The following is an 11,559-nucleotide window of genomic DNA, read 5'->3' on the forward strand; positions in this document are numbered from 1 at the left end:
CACGTGGCTTCGGCTGGGAGCCACAGCGGGAAGCAGCACCGACAGCCCTGCACCCTGAGTGTCTGCCCAGAGGAGGAGTGATGAATGAATATGCAGGCAAAGAGGTACACAGCGCTTATCGCAGAGGCTGGCGCGTGGTCAGAACCCATCAGTATGGACGACCGTTGTGGGACCTGCCACCTGCTTGAAAGAGGGGCTCACTCCCCTGGGAACAGGCACCCCAGCACCGAGGAGAGAGGAAAGGCGCCCCTGCGGCTCACAGAGAAGATGTGCACAGCTCTTCCTCTACATAACTTGGCTAAACCCTGTCTCCTAGTGTGATCTTATTTTCTGTAGGTGTAAATGATATGAAATTGAAACTGCATGCTGAAAACCATTCATAAAGCCTCACCTATATGCAAAATGTTTGAGTAATGGGAATCCCTCCAAATAACAGACAGGGGATCCCGAAGACACGATTTTCAAGACAACCAGTTTGGGGCCTGCAGCCACATGGCTCCGAATGACCGCAAGGTGGTGCCACCATCTATGCAGCATCCTGTAAGCCTGGCTGGCCGTCCCAGCATCTCCACTTCCGGGAGTTTGCAGCGACCACAGTGCTGTTTTCACATCCTCAGCACAACGTGAGCTGGGTATCCGTTAGGTGGCAGCATTGGGGTCAGAGCTGAGGGACACAAACAAGAATCCATGCTTGATGGTGGAATTAGGTGATAAAATGTTAGGAAGAAGCCAAAACTCCGGCCACGGAAGAGGAGATCCCCGCGAGCTGTGAGACAGGGTGGAGAAGGACAACCTCACAGCTGGACTACCAGTACACTAAAGGGGCAGGCCAGTGCACGCGTGTGTGAGCACACAGGTGCAAGGAGGAACGAGTCTGCATACAGGTTCTGAATTAGGCGGGGTCTTCACAAGTGCATCACTCCAAATAAAGTGGCACCTCGTCGAAAATGCACTCACTGACCCTCAATCTGTCTCCCAGGTCAGACAGAAGAAGTCAAATCCTGCGCCCAGCGGCAGCCCCTTTGGCTCTGTGAAGAGGGGTTATTGTCTCCAGGCGCAGCGATTTCAGGACAAAGGTGCAGGCGCGCCCTGTGGTCTGAGGAGGTCTGGGGCGAACACGCAGGGGCTGGTGAGGGCACGCAGGAGCCTCACGGCTGAGTCGGCTCAGCTCGGTGGCGGGATCTTCTCTTCCTTCCACTCAGAAGGGTCCCCGAGGCCTGGGGCAGCAGCGACCTCTGACCGCGACAGGGTGGCACAGCTAGTAGGTCTGAAGATTGATTCCTTCCCGCCACTGTCTGTCCCTTCTCCCATCTCCCCTTCCTCCCTTGATCCGTCCTTCCTGAAATCTCCTGCCCTTCTTCCTTTCCTTTCCCCACCCGACGGGACTCACCCCAGGCGGTTTGTTCTGTCACTCACGTCTTTACCTGGCGCCGTCTCCCGGGTCTCCTTCTGCACAGACGCCTCCAGGACACCGCGTCTCTGTAATGGCTGTCTGGCAGGACACTAACTGATGTCGCTGATTCCCTCTTAGAGCTCCTCTCTCACTCACAGATGTGGAGATTTTTGACATTTACCCTCTACAGCTCAGAGGCACAGGGATATAAATGTCTTTGTCCATAACTGAAGTAAGTAACTCTCAGCCACCGTCCCCATTCCACAGAGAGTCCTAGTTTCCCATCTGCAAAGATAAACACCACAGAGGCTGGCTTAACCCCAGGAGCTCGCTGGTTCCTGGTGTGGAAGCTGGACGGCTGGTTTCCTCCAGCTAGCCGGCAATCCTGGGGTTCCTTGGATTTCCCATTGCATGGCATGCCTGCTCCTTTGTCTCTGGGTCCCGCTGACTTCCAGCTTCTGCTCTCCCAAGTGGCTTTATCTTCATTAAGTCTCCAGGAATAGGATTAACTAAAATAATATCTTCAAAAGGCTCTATGTGATGAGCTCACACCCAGAGGAACGGGTTACTATAAAGAAAACGTTTTTCTTCTGGGATTGTACCTCCCACAAATGGTACAATCGAGTGCCCCACGTGTCAGTCCTGTCATGGCCGGGTGGGGCTGTCAGGGCTCCCCGGGCTGTCTCAGGCTTCTTTGGTAAAAGTTTGGTCTGCCAAGGTTTCTCCTCATTTTCTGTCATCTCCCTTCTAAGTTAGAAGCCAAGGAGGCCCCCTGCAGGGTCGGCTCCTCTGTCTCTGACCACTGGGAAGCGGCTACCCGGCCTGGTGCCTCTTCCAAACCACACCTTTGTGTCTGCTCGGCGTGTGTGTGTGTGTGTGTGTGTGTGTGTGTGTGTGTGCGGAAGTTGGTCCAGTGACCTCTCTTCAGCCTGCCTGGCCTGCACGGCCCATGGCCCTCTCCGGGAGGCTGCCTTCAGACCCACCACTCTGGACATGTCCCCAGCTCTTCTTTTAATGCGATTGTATTGAGATATTTTCACGGATGATATAATCATCCAAAGTATACATTCAGTGGTTCACAGTATCATCATATAGTTGCGCATTCATCACCATAATTGATTTTTGAACATTTTCATTACTCAAAAAACAATAAAAATAAAAGTAAAAAAGAATACCCAAAATATCCTATACCCCCTACAGTTAATAAACTAATTACTAGTTTATTTATTGTCCTTATCTTTTATCTGCCCACACACTGGATAAAGGGAGTGACAGTCACCAGGTTTTCACAATCACACGGTCACATCTCGAAAGCTCTAAAGTTATTCAATCTTCGAAATCAAGGCTACTGGATTACAGTTCAATAGTTTCCAACATTTCCCTCTAACTACTCTAATACACCAAAAACTAAAAAGGGATATCTACGTGATGCATAAGTATAACCTCCAGAATGACCTCTCAACGCTATTTAAAATCTCTGATGCTTGAACTTTGTTTTGTCTCATTTCTCTGGCTCTCTCCATGGCACGATGCCAGAGCCCGGCTCATCCTGGAGTCCTGCCCCACGTTGCCAAGGAGATTTACACCCCTGGAGTCATGTCCCACGTAGGGGAGGGCAGTGAGCTCGTCTACTCTCCACAGGTCACGTGGATCCAGCACTGCACTGCTCTGGGGAGCACAAATTATTCCTGGTCAACCCTCAAGCCAAAAAGGCCTTGCCTCTAAGCTCTGAGATCTCCTCCAAGCATCATCTCATGACTCTCTTTCTGGGCAAAGGTCCAAGTGCTGAGAACACTGAGTGCCTCTGGCAGCCTCAGCGGATTCCTTCCCGCTCCTCTCCCCTAATCTTCTCATCTTCCCAGGGGAAATGGGTTTACATCACAGCTGCTTCCGTCCCTGTGCTCTGGACAGACTTTGCAACACTTGTTGCATGAGTCCTCTGAGCTTGCCCATCTCTTGGAATTCAAACCAAAATCATTCCCTTCCCTAACACCTTGCCCTTGCAAATCAAGTTGCCGAATGTTTTCTCTACTCTGTGCTTTGAAGCAGTTCGTCTGAAATTCAAGGCTGAGTCATTATCTTCCTGCGGTCTCTCCCCGCTCCCTGTCCTCCTGCAGGCTGCCCTGGACATGCACAGAAAGTAAGAGGAGGGTCTAAGTGCACAAGAAACAAGGTCTTTCAGAACTTACACTCACAGCATATGTCACTCTTGCTAAATTCTGTTAAAGTAGGACAAGCCACTATCCCATAATCAAGGGGAGGAGAAACTGGTGGGAGGAACCATAAAGTCACACTGCAAATGAAGGGCACAGAGAAGGAGAAGTAAGGTGGCAGTCATCTTTGCAATCTACCACATTAATAGAAGAACAGTAATAAAAATCACTTGATTAATCCAGAAAAAGTAAGAAAGAATTAATGAACAGCAAAAAGATAGGATAAATAGAAAACAAATGGCAAGATGGTAGACTTAAACCCAAATATATCAGTAAGTACATTAAATGTAAATGAATTAAAGACAAAGAACATTGGTCTGGATTCTTTTAAACAGCCAATTATGTACAGTTTTCAAGAGATTCATTTTAAATATAAATCCAGAGACACAGTCAGTTCTCCTCTAATTCTTTTTTGGATTACTTGACTTTGTTTTAGTATAATTCAAATATTATGGAATATTTTGAGCATAGCACAGAATTTTTGTTTGCTCAATTGTGATTTTGTCTCTAAGAAACACTAAGCGAATGCAGAAAATTGCATCTAGTCCCATCTGAATTCATCTGTATAGGAAAGCACAAAAAGCACACACTTTCAGCATCTAACAGCTATTTCAGTAAACCATTTGCATGTCATACAGAATGCCAATCCACATCTGGTATGACAACTTTTCATATGACCTCAGATAAACCTCCTTCCACCACTTCATAATAATTCATAAGGTGCAACCCTTTTTACAACCATTTCTACAAGCAAACTGGACATCTTGTTCAGAATAAAGTGTCATATTTATTGTAGTGTTTATAAATTTCTTCATCATTTAATGTGTAAAACTGCGCCACTGAATTTTTTGTATTAGTAAACCACAGCAGAGGTTTTGTTCTGATTTATGTTTTAAACTTTTTTATTGATAATATAACACATGTGCAAAGCAAAGAAAGAAAAAAGCAGTAATTTTCAAAGAATACGTCAACAAGTAGTTACAGAGCAGATCCCAGAGTTTGTCGTGGGCGACCGTTCCACCATCCCAGATTTTCCCTCTAGCTGCTGCAGAGCACTGGAGGCTGGAAGGAATATTAACACTGGTTCAGCAGCCACACCCGCCGGTTAAATCCCATTTTCTCTGTTATCCTTCCTCCTCTTCGTTTGCGCCTTCTCCCAGTCTATAGGGATTCCTGGGCAATGCTTTTTCTAACTTTTTCATCTTGAAGAGGGGTGTCCACGCTGAAGGATAGGGGTATGTAATTAATTGATAATCCAGGAGAGGCTGCTCCCTCTCGGCTACAGGATTTATCTGACCTAGGAGCCCTCTGGAATTATATGTTCCGGGTAGGCAAACCCAGTGCATGAAACCTTAAAAGTCTCAGTTTGAGCCCTGGATGTCCTTAAGGGTTAAAAGGAGTGATGTTGTTTGGGGTTTAGTAAACCATGGCAATTAGCACTGTCTTATTGAAGCTTGCATAAGAGTAGCCTCTAGAGTAGCCACTTGACTCCATTTGATCTCTCTTTGCCACTATTGGCTTGTTTTATTACATTTCTTTACCCCCTTTTGGTCAGGAAGGCATTGTCAATCCCACAGTGCCAGGGCCAGACTCATCCCCAGGAGTCACGCCCCACGTTGTCAGGGAGAATTTTACCCCTGAATGTTATGTCCCATGTAGGCGGGAGGGCAATGATTTCTCTTGCATCTCTGGACTTAGAAAGAGAGAGACCATATCTGAGCAACAAAGAGGCTTCCTGGAGGGTAAAAGAGGAGCTGCTATTGCATGCTATGGGCTGTGTTTAATAGGAAAACATCAGCAGTCCTGCAGCAACCGCAGGAGTAAAAATTGGGAGGAGGGCAGATAATGGTGGCTCAGTGGCAGTTCTCGCCTGCCACACTGGAGACCAAGGTTCACTTCCCAACGCCTGCCCACAGGAAAAAAAAATTGGGGGGAGCAGCAAGAGTTAAGGGGAGGTTTATTTATTTTTATTTTTTATTGATTTTTTTGTTTATTGTTAACGGGAGGTTTGAATTTCCTATTTGGTGAGAATGTGTTTATTGATTATCTTTCTCTTAGGAACAGTGAAATTATCTAAAATTGAGACTGTTGTGGCATTATACACGATGCCTAATACATGTATGTATTAGGCTGAAGGATGCAGTGACTGAGAAACAGATTGGCAAACGATGGTGTGTGTGTATATATATACATATATATGATCAAATATTGTGCTGCTACAAAAAGAAATGAAGTCATGAGACATGCAACAATGTGAACGAACCTGTGGGGCATTTGGTGAGGCAAAATAAGCCAAAAACGAAGAACAATTATTGTATGGTCCTTTAGAAAATGCTTATAAGTAAACAGGGGCCTAGACTGTCGAGCAGACAAACTTAGTCTGGAGTGGTGATTATTATTTCCGGATTTTGAGAGGCTGTTTTATATATGTATTACCTGGTATTTAGAGATAGGAACGAAGCCAATCAGGTAAGGTAATTCAGAACACAGGGGTAAGGAAGACATTGTCTCTATTTTAGAACCACACCTACTCTTTGAGACTAACGGAAGAAAGGATTATTTTGTCCAGAATCTTAATTTTCTGTAGCACATAATATAACTCAACCTGTCTATATAGCTCATCTGAACAATTGAAACCCAGGGAGCCCAAACTAAGAATCAGGGCCTTTAATCCTGTATAGCTTAATGTAATGCCTGGATACATCCTAGGGTATATTAAGCAGATAATCAGAAAGGATTGGTAAAGTCCCTTGAGGGATGGGAGAAAAAATATGGAACTATTAAACTTTACCATCAGGGGATCCCCTGATATTGTGTCAAACATTAGAGACACCTAAATCAGTAGGCCAAGCCCTTGATCTCGAGGCTTACTCTTGTGAAGCTTATATGGGTAGCAGAGAAGCTTAGCCTACCTATAGGCATGCCTAAGAGTTATTTCCTGAGGACCTCTGTTTTTGCTCAGATGTGACCTCAGTCTCTCTAAGCCCAACTCTGCAAGTGCAATCATTGCCCTCCCCCTCTACGTGGGACATGACATCCAGGGGCAGAAGTCTCCCTGGCGACGTGGGAGATGACTCCCAGGGATGAATCTGGCCCTGGCACCATGGGATCAACAAGTCCGTCCTGACCAAAAGGGGAAAAAGAAGTGTAACTAATTAAGTTTCAGTGGCAGAGAGAGTTCAAATAGAGTTGAGAGGCTACTCTGTAGGTTGCTCTTACACAAACTTCAGCTAGACATTGCTACCTATCATAACTTGCCAAAACACCAACCAAAACCATTCCAGCCAATCCTGAAGAGCACCCAGGGCTCTATCTGAGATTCTACAAAGGTCCCATGCCTAGGGTAACTTTCCAGAAATCTACAACCTCCAACCGGGTCCTTGGACCAGATAAGTCCAGAAATGCAGAGAGCCCAGCCTCTCCAGAACATCAGCTAGTTCCATCTCCCTACCCCATATTATCAATAGCCCCTTCAAATATGCCCCATATTATCAATAGCCCCTTCAAACATGAAAAAGTTGAATGGGCATAGGCCAAAATACCCCTAAAGAGTGGAAGAAAGATCAAAGGTGATGGTGGAGTTATACAGAGAAGGTCGGGTTTAACAAATGAGTATGAGAGCTGAGTCATTATATTGTATTTCTTTTAGTCTGGTACATTAAAGCAGCTGGAAGTAAAAACCTAAAATTGTGGAATTGTAACCCATGCCAAACTCTGAGATATGTTCAACTAATTGTTGTGTTGTACTTTGAAATTTATTGCTTTTTTGTACGTATGTTATTTTCCACAAAAAAAGAAGAGTATAACAGAGAGATAAGATTTAACAAATGAGTGTGATTGCTGAATCATTATACTGATATTTCTCTTGATCTCCAGTGTCTTGGACGAGATAGAAGAAAAAATAAAAAATCGTTGAACTGTTAACACGCAACAAACTTTAAAATCTGTTCTATAACTGTTTGTTAAAATGTGCTTGGAAATTTGTTGCTTTTTTGTATTTATGTTATATTTCACAATTTTAAAAAGTTAAAAAAATAAACCTAAGGTCAAAGAAAAAATTGCAGTAGAAATTAGAAAATGCTATGATCTGAATGACAATGAAAATATAGTAAATCAAAACTATAAAACATTATAGATAAAAATGAAAGAAAAACTAAATAAATTGATGTATATAGTATATTCATACATTGGAAGATTCAAAATTATTAAGATGTCAATTCCTCCAAAAAGAATCTATCCAGTCAGCATAATTCCAATCAAATTTTTAGCAGATTTTTTTATTTCTGATAATTGATAAGTTGAGTCTAAATTTAATATGGGAATTAAATTGGCAAGGGCCAGTAATAAGTAAGACAAAACCTGGAAAAGGAAGAATGAAGTGTGAAAGTTAACATCACCAGATATTAAGAGTTACCATGAAAACCACATTAATAAGGCTGGTATTGGGACAAGAATAGGCAGATGACCAGCGGAGTATAAGAGTCAAGAAAAGACCCACTGCTGTAGGGTAACATTATTTATGACGGATGTGCCTCCGCAATGCATTGGAATAATGGAATAAGTAAATTGAATATCAATATGAAAAAATGAATATTGATCCTTACCCTACACCATACACAGAAATCAATTCAAGATGGATTGTTAATCTAAATATAAAAAGTAAAACTGTAATGCATTGAGAAAAAAAGTGAAAGATAACATCTTTATGATCTTTGAGGATGTAGAAATTTCTAGACTAGAACACACAAAAGACACACTACCTACAAAGGTCAAAATGATAAACTGGACTATATTAAAAATAAAAACTTCCATTCATTAAAAACATCATTAAAATAATGTAAAGAAAAATCAGAGTAGATGAATTTTTGCAATACATATGCCAATCAGATTTGTATCCAGAATATATGAAGAAATCCTATAAATTAATAATAAATGATGATCCAATAGAAAATAGTAAAAAAAAAAAAATGGGGCAGGTATTTCAAAACAAAGCATATAAAAATAACCAATATACAAGTAAATGCAAATTCAACCAGTATGAAAGGACTTCTACTTTCACCATGATAGATTTGTCCTTCTACCATAAAAGAAAAAAGAAAACAGGGCAAAGTGTATGAAACAATGCTTTTCAGACATTAGAAAACATGCGATGTTGGGCTGTGATCCCTGAGAAAAAAAGAAACAAAGCAAGTCTGAGAAATACTTCAACTTTTCCACTGGGGGCTTCTGGATCTCATGGCACATGAGAGGGAGTCCAAGTAAAGCATGGTAGACTTGCTAAGCTGAGGAAACAGACCTCAAGATCAGGGAAGCTGAAGCAGCTGGAATTTGTATCACATAGTATAGGGCAGGAGGGAATAAGGCAGAAAAAGTAGCTTCAGAAATCAGAAAATGGATAACCTTACATTCCTTGCTATGTGCTAAGCTGCAATTGCATAGGGTGAAATTCCAGGAGTCCAAGCAGACAGCTGCAGGCTAATCCCAGAGCTCAGAGATGGCTGAGAGCAAAGTCAGAATGGAGACACCTTGCTGAGTACCTGGAGCATTCAGGAGAACCCCCAAAGAAGACAGCCTTAGTAGGAGGGGCATCACCCCCCAAAAAAAGTTTAAAAGTAAGTGTCAAAATAACCAAGCTGAGCTACAAGTAACTTAATTGCCTACCAGGACAAATTTTAGTGCCCTTAGAAGGAACATAACAAACCCAGACTTTCAACAGTGTGACATTCAAAATGTCTACCATACTAGATATTCAACAAAACATGACTCCAGACCAGGAGAAAAACTGGCTCACCAGAAATAAACTCATAAATGAGAGAGCTCATGTACTGGACAATTACCTTGAGACAGTTATTCTAAATATGATCAAGAAGTTAAAAATAAATAAAAAGAACACAATGAGCATAGAAATGAACAATATATAAAGGAATCAAATGGAATCTTAGAGCCAAAAATTACCTAAATTGAAAAATTCACAGGAAAAGCTTAATAGCAGATTAAACACCAAGAAAGAAGGGCCAGGGAACCTGGAGACAACAACAGAAACTATCCAAGTGAAGTACATTAGAATAAAAGACTAATTAATAATGAAGAAATGAAGAGAGTCTCTGAAAGTTATCAAGTGGTCTAATGTACTTGTATTTGGAGCCTCAGAAAAAGAAAGGAGGTGAAATAAACATTTTTTATTTATTAAAGACAGGAGAATTCATCAGCTTGAATGAATAGCACACCAACACTGTAAGAAATGTTAAATGAAGACTTCAAGGAAGAAAGAAAATGATACCAGATGAAGTTATCATGTATCAGAAATTATAAATATCAGGGATAAACAAAGGATATAAAATGAAATCGTATGAAAATAATAAGGCAGAGAAAGAGGAAAAAGGAAACAAAGAATAGGAAATAATTAGCAAGATGATAGATTTAACCTAACCACATCAATAATCACATTAAATGTAAATTGACTCAACACTTGAATTAAAATGCAGAGATATTCTAATTGAATAAAAATCAAGGCTCACCCATATGCATTCTATAAGAAATACCCTTGAAATGTAAAAAACAAAACAAAAATAGGTTAAAAGTAAAAAATTGGAAAATAATATCGTTTACTAACACTAATGAAAAGGAAGCTGGAGCATCAGCATCACATCAGACGAAGTAGGATCTGCATATCTACACGAGAATGTTCAGTGTCTAAGAATACATTTAGCAAATAATCTAGCAAATATTATTTTCTGCTACACAGAAAACAATAAAACATTATTGTTAGAAATTAAAGACTTCTTAAAAATTGAAGAGATCGTCCATGTTGATGGATTGAAAGAAAATCAGTTTTCCCCAAGTTGGTAATAGATTAATTGTAACCCCAATCAAAATCGCAGCATATCAGCTGACAAGACGAATCTAAAATTGTAATGGAAATGCAAATTGCGAGGAACTGTAGTCACATTTTAATACAATTTTCTTGAGATAGATTGCCTATTCATGTACCATGTAATCATGCAAATTTACAATCAGTGGTTCACAGTCTCATCATGTAGTTGTGCATTCATCACAATTGATTTTTGAACATTTTCATTACTCAAAAAAATAATAATGAAAGTAAAAAAGAATACCCAAAACATCCTATACCCCCTCCGACTGTTTCTTTATTTTTTCTCTTTTTTTCTTACTCATATGTCCATACACTGGATAAGGGAGTGTCAGTTATAAGGTTTGATGGTCACGTATATAGTTATTCAATCATCTTCAAGAATCAAGACTACTGGATTACAGTTCAACAGTTTCAGGTATTTCCCTCTAGCTACTTCAATACCCCCAAAACTGAAAAGGGATATTTATATACTACATAAGAATAACTTCCAAAATAACCTCTCAATTCTACTTGAAATCTCTCAGTCATCGAAGTTTTATTTTGTTTCATTTCTCTTCCACCTTTTTATCAAATACTTTCTTAATTCCATGATGCCAGGTCCCAGCTCATTCTTTGGAGTCCTGTCCCTCACTGCCATGGAGATTTACATCCCTGGGAGTCATGTCCCATGTAAACGGGAAAGGCAGTGAGTTCACCTGCTGAGTTAGCTTAGGAGAGAGAAACCACATCAGAGCAACTGAAGAGGCTCTCAGGGAGACTCTTGGGCATAATCTTAAGGAGGCTCAGCTTCTCCTTTGCAGGAACATTTCATAAGGGGAAGCCTCACGGTCAAGGGCACGGCTCATCAAATGGACAGTCTCCAATGCCTACAAGAACATCAGGTCTTCCCCAGGTGGGGAAGTTTAATATTCCCACCTTCTCCCCCAGTACCTCAAGGGGACTTTTTAATTTTCTGCCCAAATCACTCTGCGATGTATGGAGACATCACAGTAACCTGTACAAGCCAACAAGATCTCACTGCCTATCAAAGGTACCATGAAGTTTGGTGTTTTAATAAGCTAATCAAACAAGTCGATTGG

The sequence above is a fragment of the Tamandua tetradactyla genome, chromosome 20 (genome assembly GCF_023851605.1).
Source record: "Tamandua tetradactyla isolate mTamTet1 chromosome 20, mTamTet1.pri, whole genome shotgun sequence".
NCBI lineage: Eukaryota > Metazoa > Chordata > Mammalia > Pilosa > Myrmecophagidae > Tamandua > Tamandua tetradactyla.